The sequence below is a fragment of the Mytilus trossulus genome, chromosome 12, assembly GCF_036588685.1.
Source record: "Mytilus trossulus isolate FHL-02 chromosome 12, PNRI_Mtr1.1.1.hap1, whole genome shotgun sequence".
Taxonomy (NCBI): domain Eukaryota; kingdom Metazoa; phylum Mollusca; class Bivalvia; order Mytilida; family Mytilidae; genus Mytilus; species Mytilus trossulus.
In genome coordinates this window covers 32,344,962-32,362,816 of record NC_086384.1, presented here as the reverse complement: position 1 = coordinate 32,362,816, position 17,855 = coordinate 32,344,962, and the positions used below count along the sequence as shown (strand labels likewise).

The window sequence follows — 17,855 nt, the reverse complement described above, 5'->3', positions numbered from 1 at the left end:
ATTAAATTTTTCAGAATAATCAATAATGTCTTGTATTTGTCTTATGTTAAAACCTATGTATTTATTTTTTATGTAACCTTTTGATCAGATTGAATGATTTTTGGTAGTACTGATTGTAGTCGTTGCGCTAAGGCATAAGCTAGTAATTTAACGTCATAGTTTAATAATGTAATAGGTCTATAGTTATCAAGGGAGAGGGGATCTTTTTTTTTTAAACAAAAGAGATATGGCTCCAATTTTTTGGGAGTTTGTTAATTCTCCTTTTTTATAGCAATAGTTGAAAACTGGTACTATGAAATCTTTAATCTGTTCCCAAAATTTTCTATAAAACTCAACATTCAGTCCGTCCAGCCTTGGGGCCTTGTTTAATTTCATCTTAAATATAGCCTCTGTGCATTCACTTATAGTAATTTTTCCCTTGCATATATTACTTTCAGATTCATTTATTATTTTACTTTCTTTGATAGTTTCGAAGTATTGTTTTACCTTTCTGTATCGGATTTTGTTGAAGTATATAATTTAGGATAATAATTAACTTCCAAATTTAGTATTTTGTTTTGGTCATATGTTACTTGATTATTTTCACCATACAGTTGAGTTATAGTTTTTTTTACTTTGCCGTGTTTTTTCTAGACCAAGAAAAAAATATGTGTGTTTCTCCCCTTCTTCTAGCCATTTTACGCGTGATCTAATTTGATTTCCTTTATTTTTTCATTATATAAACTTGTCAATTGTTTTTCAATGTTTTCTTTTATGTTGACTTTCTTCTCATTTATATAATTATCACAATCAATTTCTTCAGATAGGGTTTTTAATGCATTTTATAAGATTTCAATAGTATCTTTTTTTATATTCGCTTTTAATTTACAGTAGTGTATGGTATAACCCCTTACCTCAACTTTAAAGTTATCCCATAACATATCTAGGTTGAGAGATGTTTCTGATTTTGTTTTTTATTTATCAATCAATTTTGAAATAATTTTTTGATACTGTTCATCATCCAGGATGCTGCTATTCAATTTCCAGTAACCTCACCCTTTTGAGTTTCTATTTATGTTGATTTTTAAGGAAACAGCGTAATAATCAGTGTGTTGTAGAACTATTTGTCTTATGTCGAATGTAATGCAATTTTTATTAACTTCATCACTTACTAAAATGTAATCAATTCTTGTAGATTCTGATAAGTTTTTCCTTCTCCAGGTAAATTGGGTTCTATTTATGTTTTTGCTTCTCCAGACATCAGTTAGTTTAAGATTCTTGATTAACATTTTAAGGTTATGAACTGGTTTATCAATTTTTTTATTTCCTACTTTTTTCTTTGTATCTCTTATTGAAGTCACCCCCAATTATTAACTGGCCAATACTGTGATTTTCAATTAATTGTTTTACTGATTTAAAAAAGGTGTTTCTTATTTTACAATTATTAGGTGCATATAGGTTCACTAATGTATATATATTGTCATCTATTTCTATATTAACTAATATGAATCTACCTTCTGAATCCTTATATTGGTCAATAATCTTAAAGTTTAATCTGCTTTTTATCCATATGGCAACCCCTCTTGCATTACTTAACCAGTTACTAAAGATTACTTCACCTTTGAATTCTTGTTTTAGCTTTGGTTCTAAGAATTGAGTGAAATGCGTTTCTTGTAGGAATACTATATCACATTTTTGTTGATTAGCCCATTCAATAATTCTATTTCTTTTTTCAGATTTGTGTAACCCGTTGGTATTTACAGTGCAGACATGGATACAGTTTTTGTTTGTCATTTTGTATTAATATTACGAAGGTAAGTTAGATAATTACAGAGTTCTGTTGTGTTTGAAAGTATATTTAACTTGTAAATCAGCAAGAATTTAGATTTTATCTATATCCTTACGTTGTGGATTTTTCTTTTTATATGATATCTTTATCAATATTAAATTATTTCTATATTTACATCTATGTACAATTACATGTACATGTATAATGATCATGATTATAAATGTGTAAACATAACACGACGTTTCAATTATTGACCTCAATATATAGGTCATGATTTGGGTCAACAATGTGACTTCAGATACAGACTCCTCTGTGTGAATTTTTTTTATTTTGGACTCATTAAGTTTGTAAACATACATAAAAATACAATCAATAGCAAAATATATACAGAGATAGTTGATAGAAAAAAACATAGCTTTAAGCTAAACACAAAATAAGCAACTAGGAATTTTTGTTTAAATAAGAATATTTTGTTATATTTCTGAAACTCTAAAACTCTTTAATGAGAAAATAATACCAGGATCTTAGAGAAATAAGAGATAAGATATTTAAGAATATATATATCATGAAAGTAGTTTCATAACAGGAGATAATTGAATGAAAATGTACCGTACTGTCTTACTTTAATTTCTAATAAACTTCTCATTTAATTAACTGTAATATCTCAGCTAAAGACTAGGTTAATAGTGTGACTGTTTTAAATGTTTAATGATTTAAAATAGCTAAGTAAGGCAGCAGGGGTCCTAAACAGGGGACCATTTCAGGTTAAGGTCGATTTTTAGAAAATGTCATTTTTATAAATTATATTTGGACATTCAGTCTATGTGACCCACAATTATAATACATTTGTACTTCGTGAAAGAAATCATCTTGGGGGATATAGCAACCTTATGCCAGTACACCTTTCCTATATTGCCTATCAGATATAGCAACCTCCTCTGGGCCAAAAAGGAGGTCACTCTTACATATATTTATTACATCATTATCATCATTGACTTTAATTTTTTCTCAAAGTTCAGAACTAAAGGGGTATCAGCTATGAAGTTGAGAAAAAATAAAAATACAACTTTTATTGTTTCAAATATTTTTAATAGCCAAATTATGAAATATTTTGCTAAAAGCAGTTAGCTTGGCAATCCTGCTTAATGTCATAACAGACATTAATGAAACTTGCAACATGACAGAGAAAAAATTGCAAAGTTGTTAAATTTGTGTCTCATCCATTTGTATACTGAGGTATGTTGTTTAAAGTGATAAGTTGAAATAGTCTCTTAGTAGATTCTTTTTTGGAGTTAAGTACCAGTTCTAGTTAAGATTGATGACTTTAAATATACTGTGGATTCATTTATTTTCATATTTTTAGGAAAACTTTTTTTATGGCCCCGCAACGAAGTTGTCGGTGCTATATAGTTTTACCCTTGTCCGTAATTCCGAAATTCCGTAATTCCGAAATTCCCGAAATTCCGCAATTCCGTAATTCCGTAATTCCGAAATTCCGTAATTTCTTAATTCCGAAATTTTGTAATTCCCAAATTCCATAATTCTGTCATTCTGTCATTCCGCAACAAACCATTATACAGAGTTTTTTGTCAAGCCTGCAACTTTTGTTGCAGAAAGCTCGACATAGGGATAGTGATCCGATGGCGGTGGCGGCTACGGCGTCGGCGTTAGTTAACTTCTTAAAATCTTTATATTTTAGAAGGTGGAAGTCCTGGATGCTTCATACTTTGTATATAGATGCGTCATGTTACGAAGTTTCTGTCAGACACATTTCCAATGTCCTTGACCTCATTTTCATGGTTCAGTGACTACTTGAAAAAAAAGTTACGATTTTTTGTAATGTTAAATTCTCTCTTATTATAAGTAATATGATAACTATATTTGGTGTTTGCGTCCCTTGCAAGGTCCTCATGCCCGTGAGACAGTTTTCACTTGACCTCGACCTCATTTTATGGATCAGTGAACAAGGTTAAGTTTTGGTGGTCAAATCCATATCTCAGATACTATAAGCAATAGGTCTTGTATATTCGGTGTATGGAAGGACTGTAAGGTGAACATGTCCAACCGGCAGGTGTCATCTGACCTTGACCTCATTTTCATGGTTCAGTGGTTATAGTAAAGTTTTGGTGTTTTGGTCTGTTTTTCTTATACTATATGCAATAGGTCTTCTATATTTGGTGTATGGAAGGATTGTAAGGTGTACTTGTCTAGCTGGCAGGTGTCATCTGACCTTGACCTCATTTTCATGGTTCAGTGGTCAAAGTTAAATTTTTGAGTTTTGATCTTTTTTTCTAATACTTACGGTATATGCAATATATTAACTATATGTGGTGTATGGAAATATTTTATGATCTATATATTAGTCGCGCAGGTTTTATTTGACCATGACCTCATTTTCACGGTTCATTGCTCAGTGTTAAGTTTTAATGTTTTGGTCTATTTTTCTTAAACTATAAGCAGTAGGTCAACTATATTTGTTGTATGAAAGAATTGTTAGCTTTACATGTCTTTCTGTAATGGTTCATCTGACCTTGACCTTAATTTCATGATTCATTGGTCAATGTTTAGCTTTCTTGGTTAATGTGAAGTTTATGTGACAGTTGTAATAAAGCTTTATATTTAGGACTATCAACATACTATCAATGATTAGTAAAGAAGGCGAGACATTTCAGTGTGTGCACTCTTTTTTCTAAAAGCCTTCAAATATTGGACTGATTTTTGGTATGTGAGTTAACCATGATGAGTTACAGATCAAGTTTAAGTTTCGTTCCGCTCCGCTAATTTTTGTCGAAATTACAGGCTTTGGACTTTGATAAATTGTTTAAAATCACAGTTATACAGACTTTTTTTCTAAACTCTTTCAGATATTGGGATGATTTTTGGCATGTGAGTTAACCAAGGTGTGTTACAGATCAAGTTTAACTTTTGTTTCGCTCGGCTAATTTTTGCCGAAATTGCAGGCTATGGACTTTGATAAATTGTTCAAAATCACAGTTATACAGACTTTTTTTCTAAACGCTTTCAGATTATGCGGAGGTTTTTTTTAAACTATTTTAGATGTTGGGCTAATTTTTGGTATGTGAGTTAACCATGATGAGTTACAGATCAAGTTTAAGTTTCGTTTCGCTCCTCTAATTTTTGTCGAAATTACAGGCTTTGGACTCTGATAAATTGTTTACAATCACAGTTATACAGACTTTTTTTTCTAAACTCTTTTAGATATTGGGATGATTTTTGGCATGTGAGTTAACCAAGATGAGTTACAGATCAAGTTTAAGTTTTGTTCCGCTCGGCTAATTTTTGCTGAAATTACAGGCTATGTACTTTGATGAATTGTTCAAAATCACAGTTATACAGACTTTTTTTTCTAAACGCTTTCAGATTAAACATAGTTTTTTTCTAAACACCTTCAAATATTGGACTTATTTTTGGTATGTGAGTTAACCATGCTGAGTTACAGATCAAGTTAAAGTTTCGTTCCCCTCCTCTATTTTTTGTCGAAATTATAGACTTTGGACTCTGATAAATTGTTTAAAATCACAGTTATACAGACTTTTTTCTAAACTCTTTTAGATATTGGGATGATTTTTGGCATGTGAGTTAACCAATATGAGTTACAGATCAAGTTTAAGTTTTGTTCCGCTCGGCTAATTTTTGCTGAAATTACAGGCTATGGACTTTGATAAATTGTTCAAAATCACAGTTATATATACAGACTTTTTTTCTAAACGGTTTCAGATATTGGGCAGATTTTTGGTATGTGAGTTATTCATGAAGAGTTACAGATCAAGTTTTGGTTTTATTCTGCTCCGTTAATTTTTGCCAAAATTAAGGGTTTACAACTTTGAAAATTGTTGAAAATCACAGTTATACAGACTTTTTTTCTATACGTCTCCACATTTTGAGCTGATTTTTGATATGTGACACCTACCATCATGTTTGTGTCCACATGTGTTATTGAAATTGCAGATTTTTCAACTTTTTGAGATGGGGCCATTCGTGTCGCTTTGACACATCTAGTTTTCTTTTCATTGATATTTGATTTTGTGGTTTTGCCAAAGTCTGTATTCAAGTATATTTAAAATATGTATTTCTTTCAACTTTTGAATTTGTGGTTCACCTGTACCCAAAAAATCCACGAAAAATTGGTATCCCATGAATAATAATGTATCCATGCAGTATTGGGGATTTTGTTTTTCTTTTGGTATTATAAACCCATTTTTTTTTACTGACCTTGGCTATATCATGTAGACCTGTTTTTATTGGTTGAGGGTGCCAGAGTAACAAGGGACAACCAACAACCTTTTTCAAGAATATACGTGCAGTGTGTTTATAAAGCAGAACATTGTCCCCTATTAAACATCAACAGTCTTTTAAAATTGCAAGAATTATGCTTGATAAATTGTAAGGTTTTGCTATTTAAATATTTGGAAGAAATTCATTTGATGCAGTTTATAGAAAGGAGATTTGGATTGGAAATTTCATTGTGAAAAACAAAAACAATCAATTGAAAGAGACAGACATTTATAACAATCATAATTCATATCACAACAATTATAATTAACTTTTATTACACAAATGAGATTCTCATGTCTTCAAGAAACTAAGGAACTAAATTTGAAATCAAATCAAACTTAGTGACAAGTGTTTGTCAAACTGCTTTATATCCAAAGAAATTTTTCCGATAAAGTGTGTGGTTCAATTTTTTGTGAATTTTGATATTTTTGTCAAAGTGTCAGAGTAAATATTTTGTCAAAATTTTATGAAAATTAAACGAATTAAAATAATTTTATTCAAGTTGTTTGGTACCACCTTAATAGTGGAGAAGAAGAACTTTTTACCTGAGTAATTCTTTGAGTTGAAATTGAGGTTGTCATGGTTGTGAAGGGAGTTTACTTACGCCACTAATTTGAATACAACTTTAAAGATCAGACAACACCTGCCTTGAAAATTTTAGTAAAGTTCAAATGACCCCAATTTGAAAACCATATAAAAGATTAAATCAACCCACTATGAATACCATTTTAAAATATCAAAAGGCACCTGCTGAATTTCTTAGATTCTGGACAGTTTGTTAGAACATGCGTACTGTGAATTAAATAAGACATGTTCAGTCATTTATAGAGAGAAGATTTAGATTAAAAAATTTATTGTGAAAAACAAAAATAAATAATAGAATTTTACAAACATCTATAACATCCATATATCATACTTTCAAAAATGAAATTCTCATGTCTTGAAGAAACAAAAGGAATTAAATTTGAAAATACAAATTTCCAAATAAAGACATTTTGATTTGTTATTAATTCTATGAGTTGTGGGGCATAAGTCAAATAAACTCATCATAGATACCAGGATAAATTTTATTTGCCAAGGCCCTTATGCATAAAACAAGTTGAAGTTAAGATTTTGAGAATAGAATTAGTAGTTATATAGAAAATAGTAAACTGTTACATTTAAAAAAATTAAAGCTTAGTGTGGGTAGAGAATACAACTTTAAAGATCAGACAACACCTGCATTGGAAACTTTAGGAAAGGTCAACTGACCCTAATTTGAAAATCATATGAAAGATTAAATGGTACCCACTTTGAAAACCCTTTTAAAGATTAAAAAAAAATCTACATTGGCGAACATATGAAAAATAAAAAAACACCCACCCACTATGAATACAATTATAAAAGTTTATTTTGTTGATTCCGGGCAGAAGTTGAATAGAATTTGAATAAAGGGTGATGTGTCCAGCTTGAAATTGTTCCACGTCATCAACACCAAAGTCCCCAAATACATTGTATCAGAAAATATTCAGAAAGAAGACAACCTTCATGATTCAGGACAGACATGTTGCAGGCTAAATCTAGATTTTTGAGAACTCTTCTCTCCCCTTTTTTATGATCATCTGGCCAAAAGGCCTAGTGAACTTTTTTCATCATTTCATCATCTTCTGTCGTCCAATATTGTCTTCCGTTAACTTTTACAAAAACTCCCCTCTGAAACTACTGGGCCAATTACAATCCTTCTGGAAATATGGTTATAATTAAGGGGTAAATTCAATAAAATCTCTCCTATTGACATTAATGCTAGTACATGTTTATACCTGATTTACCTTTAGAAATTAGAAGCTTTCATATATCATTCATGAAAGTACAAATGTAGCCCTTTCTTTTGCAACAATAAAAACATAGGGTCATGAGGCATATTTCATTATTTGGGCATTGTTTACAAGCACTAGATTCACACTTAATTCTTTTACTGATCCCCATTACTTTTCAACCCTGTAGTAATAAAAATTAGTACATTCAGCATTTTTTTTCAATTTTTAACTCTAGTTTTGATTCATTTATCAAAAAACGTTATCTACCAATCAGAAGAGCACAGGACTTCACTTTTATACAGAAAGCTCTCAATTTTCACAGAATGAAATATCTTTCATTCACTAAACACAACTAATACCGGCGTCACACATCAGCATAAAGCACTGACGTACGCCAGGCGTGGTTAAAAACCATGTAAGCTGCCAATGCGCTAGTAATTTCATCTGTATCGTGTGCATAATGAGTTTTGAGCGTGGTAATGGCGTACGAGACGCATATATATGCGTTTATTGGGCGTTCAAGTTAACTATGTTTGACTTATGTCTTGCATCTGTTTAACGTAGATGAAATGCACGCTACGAAGGAAAAATGTCCCTTGAACGTGTTTGCGACACGTTCCTGTTGTTACTGGGACGATTTTCTGTGCTTTCGGCGTTTCTGGGACATGTAATTATGGGGTGTTTGGGTAGCACTCCACAGATAGGTGTGTAGTTTGGCATTTTCGATTTTTCAAATATGAGAGCTAGTGTTCAATAAAATAGATTTTTGGATAGCTAAGGATTAATATAGCCTTCGTAGAGTAATTATAGGAACATCAAGATTGTGTTATTTATGTATTATGCGCTGTTTTCTGTATGACAGTCGTCATTTTTGAATCCATACAAGACATCAATCTGGCAATTATTGTAAAGTTTCATTCCAACTTTCGTCGCAAGCACTTTGTCATTAATTGTAGCAAAAAATGAGGCGAAAGACATTTAATTTTTATTCGATCATTTGGTAGATAAATGTTTACAGTTTCGTAAAAGGTATCACTCAAGAACATTGAAATTCTACTTTAAACCAAATTTGGGAGGAGTATGTGAAATTTGCTTGCCCTTTTTTGCAATATTTTATGGTAAATAAATGCAGAATGTTGCCATGGATACACAAATAAGGAATTATTTTTCCCATCTTAACGTTTGAAAAACTATGGAAGATATTGTTTACATGCATGTGCACATGTATGACACAAACAGTTGGGTAAGTGTATTAGAAAGTTAGGAAAAGAAGATTGTCAAACATTTGGTAGTTCAATTTTAATTTAATTTTTAACTATGGGGTGCTATATTGTTGTACCTTGTACTATTCCTGAATTAACATGGTCTTGTAAATTCACGGACATATATGCTAATAAAAATGCCAGAGCAGTTTCGTTGAATGTCCAAGGGTGCGTTTTATACGTTCACGGAGCGCTGAAACTAGGCTAGGGGTCTTTTAAAAACACGCCCCTCATACTTCCAAGTAAAAGTCGAACGATCTTGAGGCGTATACAACGTGCCTTAAACATGTCTCAAACTTATCTGTAGCGTTTTCAAACGTGCTTGTAGCGTATGTATTATGTGAGTGTAGCGAGCAGGTATATGTTTGACAAATGCTAGAGCTAGATGAAAATTTTTATGCTGCATACAAATTACCTGGAGTTATAGCATTCACCAAGCGTATACATTTGCATTTCGACGTACTTCAAACTTATGCAACGTGCGTCTGACGATTGTTTAGCTTTCCTCTTGCGTGCACCTAATGTATACACATTAAGTCAATGGTTTATGTACTTCAGTTACACGTCTGTTTCACGTCTGTCTATACGCCAATGTGTGACGCCGGCATTAGTGGGGAAATGTCAGAATGTATTTAATGTTTTTAAGACCAAATTAAACATACATGTGTGACTATTTTGAAGATGTTAGCACATTTTCTATTATATCCTCTTTAGGAATTTGGCTTTTCCCTAAATGTGCACTTTCCCTGCCATGTCGAGTTCACTCAAAAAAAAAAAACATATTGTAACTATCCTTTCTGTCAGAAATACTCAGCACAGGAAATATTTTAGCTAAGGTATTAAAAAGAACAAGGCACAAGATATTTATTCATGTTGCAGAAGAATATATATGCTTAATTATTTCACCTTCTATTGTCTCTTTCAGGGGGAGAAGACAGCTGTCTCTGGTCCTGTGAACACTGCAGAAGTACAAAGGTTAACAGATGAAGTTACTAAACAGGTAAATCCCTATACATTAAATTTCAAAGAGGTGAAATAACCAAAAATGAGCAAACATTTTTTTTTTAATAAATTTCAAAACAAAAAGAATAAAAGGAAATGTAAGAATAATATTCAAGTGAGCAATACAAGATTTGATAAATTCCATTTAAACTTAGTTTTGCTTTCATGGTCTTGTTGTAAGAGATTTAAAACCTAAGAAAGCAGAAAAGTATCTGATTGATTCTGAAGTGACTAAACTGCTGGATCTGAAAAAGAGGTTGGCAGCTGTCTCTGTTCCCACTTCCAATGGTCCTTGGAACAATGCAGAAGTAGAGAGGTTAACAGATGAAGTTACTAAACAGGTAAATATCTACTGTGGATTCATTAATTTTGGCGTGGGCAAATTTTTGTGGATTGAGGAAATGGGTATTTTTTCTGGATATTTTATCTGGTGGTTTCGACAAAGTCTGCATAAATGTCTGAAATATATGTACCTCCCTGAACATTTCATGGTTAACATATACCCATAAACCCCCTCAATTGGTATCCCACAAATGATGACAAAGACTGCATAAATGTTTAGAGGAAATATGTACCTGGTAGAACATATACCCACAAATTGATATTCTATAGAAAGTAGGTGATAAACAGTATACATTTCTAGTATTCATCATTGCCCTTTGCTTTTTTTGGGGTCAAATTTCACTAAAATACCAAATCTCAATGTAGTCTGTTGATATTTTATAAAGGTATTTACTGATGTCATTTGTGTTCTAAAAACAGGGAGGGAGAACATAAACTTTAGCTGTTAATAAAGGATTAATGAAAGATTGTATATGTTTTACCGCACTCACGATTCAAAGAAATAAAGATGCATTTTTATGCCCCACTTACGATAGTAGAGGGGCATTATGTTTTCTGGTCTGTGCGTCTGTCCGTTCGTCCCTCCGTTCGTCCCGTTTCAGGTAAAAGTTTTTGGTCAAGGTTGTTTTTGATGAAGTTGAAGTCCTAACAACTTGAAACTTAATACACATGTTCCCTATGATATGATCTTTCTAATTTGAATGCCAAATTTACCCCAATTTCACGGTCCACTGAACATAGAAAATTATAGTGTGAGTGGGGCATCCGTGTACTTGGGACACATTCTTGTTTATATTTACTTTAAGGATAAAATAATGAGTGTGAATAAGCGTGATCAATTTTTTTTGTGGTATTTTATACATAGGATATACTGAATTGATCTTTTTTCTTGTATCATTTTATTTTCATGTTAAACAATGTAAGAGGGGGGGGGGGGGGTCAGAGGGGTCCTGAAACCCTGAAATCCAGGACTTAAAAACATGAAATTTAAATTCTGACATCCTGAAATTTGAAAAAAGAATTCCTTGTTCCCGAAAGGATCAATCCCGAAATCCGGGGCTTAAAAGCACCAAATCCCAATGTCCAAAAGAAGGTCCTGCCCCCCTCTCATGTAAGACAGAAATTGTTGCTTGTAATTGTTAAATGTGTACATAAGAACATATCTACATTTGTTTAACTGTATGAAAGAAACTTATTCTCAAGTAAATGTGTAATTTCATTGTCTTTTACACGGCTGGGTTATTTTCAAAGCATGTAAATGTATCCTGGACATTTGATTTTCTGAATATATATGCCACTACTTAACAGTATGTATTTTTATGTGTAACTTTAAGCCACACCAAATTAATTCCTAGTTGTTTTGACTCCTACTGGTTCCTATTTTGATAAATTTCAAATCAAAATGAGTGAAAGGAATGTTAATCAAGTAAGCAGCAATATTTTTGATTTTTTTAATAAGTAAAGCAATGTAAGACTAATATTCAAGTGAGCAATTTTAGATTTGATGAATTTAATTGCAACTTTATTTTGCTTTCAGGGTCTTGTTGTAAGAGATTTGAAATCTAAGAAAGCAGAAAAGTCTCTGATTGATTCTGAAGTGGCTAAATTACTGGATCTGAAAAAGAGTGCCGTATTTGGCACAACTTTTTGGAATTTTGGGTCCTCAATGCTCTTCAACTTTGTATTTGTTTGGCTTTTTAACTATTTTGATCTGAGCGTCACTGATGAGTCTTATGTAGACGAAACGCGCGTCTGGCGTATAAAATTATAATCCTGGTACTTTTGATAACTATTTACAACACTGGGTCGATGCCACTGCTGGTGGACGTTTCGTCCCCGAGGGTATCACCAGCCCAGTAGTCAACACTTCGGTGTTGACATGAATATCAATTATATGGTCATTTTTATAAATTTTCTGTTTACAAAACTTTGAATTATTCGAAAAACTAAGGATTTTCTTACCCCAGGAGTAGATTACCTTAGCCGTATTTGGCACAACTTTTTGGAATTTTGGGTCCTCAATGCTCTTCAACTTTGTATTTGTTTGGCTTTTTAACTATTTTGATCTGAGCGTCCCTGATGAGTCTTTTGTAGACGAAACGCGCGTCTGGCGTATAAAATTATAATCCTGGTACTTTTGATAACTATTGGCATTGGCTGGAGGTCAAAACCCTCAAGAAGCTGCTGGTGGCGGAAAGAAGAAAGGAAAAAAGAAGTGACAGACAGATTTGAGTGATTGATTTATTTATTGGAATCTAAGCAATCTGTGAATAAAAATGTCAAAAAAACAAAATGTTTATCTTATTATGTTATACTTAATTATCCATTATGTTTTTTGGTCTGTGCATCAGTTCGTTCTTTTGTACCTTTGTCTGTTTATGGTCCGTCTGTTCATCACAAAAGAAAATATCTGTGACAAGGGAAAAATGATTGTTGTATGATGTCAATAGTTCAAGAGGTGCATATTCTCTTGTCAAGCCTGTGCAGATTTCCAAATAGAAATAAGGTATATAGTAACCACATAACAAATCTTCTTTCATCCTGATGACATTACTTTTGGTTGTCCGGATCCCTTATTGATGTTATCTTTTAATCAAATTACAGAAGGTGCTTGACCAGCATATCATTTTTGCTCATTTTACTCATTTTATTTAAAGTGAAGTCATGAAAATTCAAATTTAAAAAAAAAAAAAAAATTATGCCCCACCTACGCTAGTAGAGGGGCATTATGTTTTATGGTCTGTGGGTCTGTTCGTTCGTCCTCCTTCAGGTTAAAGTTTTTGGTCAAGGTAGTTTTTGATGAAGTTGAAGTCACATCAACTTGAAACTTAGTACAGATTTTCCCTATCATAGGATCTTTCTTATTTTAATTCCAAATTAAAGTTTTGACCCCAATTTCACGGTCCACTGAACATGTAAAATGATAGTGCGAGTGGGGCATCCGTGTACTATGGACACATTCTTGTTTTTATACTTAAAGTTTTAATACAAAGCATGTGTACTTAAGCGTTTCTGTAAAAGAAAATCCTTTATATTATCAATATCTTCTTAACTTTCTTGCTATTGAATTATTGTCTGCACAACACTCATTTCACTGATATTAACCTGTATGCAGTGACATGAACTACGAGACCTCTCCATAGAACTGAGGCCGCAAGAATAAATTAAAAAAAAATCATTTCACACCTGTTAAGAAAATTATAAAAGTTAAATCAACAAAAAGGAAGTTATGGAAAATAGAAGAAAGAAAAAATAACTTCTGATTCATCACATGCTCAAAGGTTGAAAAAGTTTTCCATTTGCTATGTGGTTGGATGGCAAACTTTACCTTTTGTCGGATTAGGTTAGAAATTTATCAATTGGAAATATTCAATTCACATATATACATGTAATGCTTATTTGTATATATATAAAAACAATTAGGTTATAAAACTAAGGATGAGTTCTCTTTTAAATCATTAGTCTCTATTTAACTGGATTAGGACAGGGAGTTATTTAAAGAATGTGTTATGGCTATTTTTACTTTTGTAACTGGAAACAATTCTAAAAATGAACCTTTTTATTTCTCTGTTTACACCGTCATCATTGAATTGACTGCATATAGTAGAAAACAGTTAGGTGATAAATGGGCTATTACACTTCTTAAATAGTTACCAACAGTACAAGGCTTATGATTTAATATGCCAGACGCAAAATCATTGGTCTCAATTAACTCATTAAGGAAACAATTGGGAAAGAAAAGTATTAATAGTAATTTTTATTACTGTTTTTGGCAGTCTAGAGAAATCTAAAAATGGGTGTTTATATGGTGATGTTGGGTGGATGTTCCGACAGGTGGGGAAACAAGTAGATACTTAATTAGTGTTATCAATTCCTAGTGTTCAACTCAGATCTATGAAACTTCACAAAAAAATTGCACATATTTTGAAGTTGTGTACCTGCTATTATGTAATTTGATGATTTTCTCCCCGAGCTTGGAAACTAAGACATTTCTCAGTAGAGGTACAAACAATGGAACCCATTTTGTGTACACAATTATTACAGTTATTATACAAATCTTTGAAATTCTCTAAGAATGATTGCACATACTTTAGTTGTACACTTGCTATTATGAAATTGTTTGTGATATTTTTTCAGACTTTAGAACTTGCATGACAAAGTGTTTCTTCCACCGGAGATCTTTGGAACCATCACACATTCTTTGCAACGCTATTGAGGTTGTGCATCGTTCAGTATGGTGTTATATAAAGATTTTGTCCCTTTTAACATGTTATATTTTCTTTATATATACATTTTCAGTATATATACCATCCTCAAATGTTTAAGGAACATTCTGCTCAAGCTAACTGTACTTCATATAAAGTATTTTTCAATCTACATGATAAAATAAATCAAATATAAGATTAGAAGGGATTAACAATCACTTTACATTTACACTTACATATCAAATTCTTTTTTGTATATATAGAAAACAATTAGTTTATGAAACTAGTAAGGATGACTTTACTCTTTGGTCTCTATTAACTCGTATTGAAATGAGGCATTATCAATTCGATTAGAAAAGGAAGGTATAAATATTAAGTGTAATTACTATTTTTACTTTTTTAAGAAGAAAAATTCTAAATATAAAAACGTTTTATTTATCTTCTTAATCGTCCTTGAACTGATGGATCATATAATACATTTGGGTGATAAAAGGGTTATGATACTTCATAAAATTATTGGTCTCTATATATCAATTTTGAAACAATTAAGAAGGGATGTATTTGTATAGTAGTAGAGTGGTGCACTCATATTCGCCAGGTACACATGATTTTCATGATTTTGAGGTGTAAAAACTTCAAAGGATGGGTGAAATGGAAGAGATATGCCGCTAAATTATATTATTATAACAAATATGATTATTTTTTAAACTTAGGCAAAATTTCGACACTTACCGGAAAAACGGACAACGATTTTCAGCAAATTTCCAGAATGAAAAACACGATTTCAAAGAAATATTTCTTACTAATTCTTTGACTGATTGCCCTAGATTTCAGTTCTTTACACCTTTGAAATGTATGCTGTTCATCTTTGATGAAATTAATTTGATAAATATTGTTTAAAGCTGCAGTGTTTTTCTTTAAATAGATGTGTAAAAACGACGAATATGTTTCCTCCTTTGACAAAACATCAGGAAATTTCAAATAGCCTTTAATATTACTTTTCCGATGATTTTTTTATCTCAAAAAAACAAGTTTTCTAATTAAGAATATTTTGCTTTTGATGTTATTTTCATATAGAAATGTCAGTATAATTCAAGATCACAAAGACCTGAACATAAACTGCAGAAAACATGGAAAGTTTTGGCGAAAATGAGCACCCCACTTTTAATTGTTATTACTATTTTCGGTCAAGTCGACAGAAATCTAAAATTGGCTTTTAGTATTGTGATGTTTGCCGGATAATCGGCAGGCGGCGACAATTTTGTTTAATCAACTCATCTCATCTCAGTAATCAGCACTTAGGTACTTACATGATTTATAACAAACATTTATCAAATAGTTCTGTTAAATTTTAAGACTAAAGAAATTAGGTTTCGACCCATCAGGCAAAGTTGACCTCTGAAGAACCTGGCTAGTTATTTATATATATGGTGTTATAGCTGTTCAAAAGTTTCGGTTTTCATACAGTTTTGTCTTTCAAATATTCGACTGTTACAGTTCCTACTGAAGGTGAATCAAGATTAGCTTTTCGAATGCATGAAATAGTAACAATTAGTTTTCATTTTTTACAGTTTGCCACCCAAATCCATAAAACTTCACAAAAAGCCAGTACACATATTTTAAAGATGTGTACCTGCTATTATGAAGTTTCCCGTCAGGATCGGGAACTAAGTCATTGTCCAGCAAAGGTAAAAAAACGGTACCAATTTTGTGTAAACAACTTCCACAGTTATCATCCTTAAACCTTGCAATCCTTAAGAAAGATTGCTCTTATTTAAGTTGAACACCTGCTTATATGGCATTGTTTGAGGATTTTTCCAGACTTCGGAACTAACATGACGTGAGTGTTTCTTCAGAGGCCATCTTTTCAAAAGATGTTAATGTTTTTATTTTATTTTAACCAAGATCTTTATAACTTCACAGAATCATTGCAATGCTATTTCGGTTGTGCATCGTTCAGTATGGTGTTGTATAAAGATTTTTTTCCCTTTTACATGTTATATTTCTTTATATGTAAATGTCCAGTATAGACTATTCTCCATTGTTAAGGGAACATGCTGCTCCGTGTAGCTATACACAATAAAAAAAAAATCCAACCTCACATTATAAAAAAAATCAGATATAAGGTTTTTAAAAATACGTTGCATTCACATATCAAATATATTTTTGTAAAATAGAAAACAATTGGGTAATAAAACTAAGTGTGACTATGTTCTTTGGTGTCTATTGACTCGTATAGAAATGAGGCATAATCAATTCGATTAGGAATTGACAGTATTTATAGTATGCATGATTACTATTTATACTTTTCTGAAATAAGATAAATCAATGTAAATGTAATCGCGTATTTGTTATATATATATTGATTATTGTACTGTCTGCTTATAATAGAATATAGTTAGGTGATAAAAGGGTGTTTACACTTCTTAGAATAATTTATTTCTATTAACTCATTTTGGAATGATTTGGAAAGGAGAGTATTCATAGTAATGTTTGTTGCTATTTTTGCAGAGATGGTAGAAGTTCAAAACTGGCTTTTAGTAAGGTGATGTTTAGTGTGAACAACCTCTACAGTTATCATTCAAAATCACTGAAATTCCATTAGAATGATAGCGCTAGTTTAAGTCGTGCACCTGCTTTTATGGAAAAGTTTGAGAATGTTTCCAAACTTTCTAAACTAACTTATACTGTCTTGCATCTTGAAAACTATAGTAGAAAGAGAAAATCTGATCGGGAACAAAACGACAAGAATTCAAAAATCTATTTACTTTCTATTCATCAAAAAGTCAAATCTCAAAAATACTGAACTCCGAGGAAAATTCTAAACGTAAAGTCCCTAATCAAACGGCAAAATCAAAAGCCCAAATACAACTGGACAACAACTGTCATAGTCCTGACTTGGTACAGCCATTTTCTTATGTAGAACAAGGAGAATTAAAGCTGGTTTTATAGCAAGCTAAAACTATCAATGTTATTGTCAGAAGTTATTGCCCTTAACTGACGATTGTTTGCCTTTTTAAATTTTTGGATTCGAGCGTCACTGATGAATCTTCTGTAGACGAAACGCGCGTCTGTCGTATATACTAAATTTAGTCCTGGTATCATTGATGCGTTTATTTGCTAAAATTTTCTTTTTTTGCCTAAATTTTTTTTAACTAAATAATATTATTGACATAGGCAAATA

General features: G+C 31.8%; 1 pseudogene; it reads left to right on the top strand.

The window, feature by feature from the left end:
- Nucleotides 1-17,191, top strand: part of LOC134692372 (methionine--tRNA ligase, cytoplasmic-like) — a 147,514-nt pseudogene extending 130,323 nt beyond the window's left edge.
- The last annotated feature ends 664 nt before the right edge of the window (nucleotides 17,192-17,855 follow it).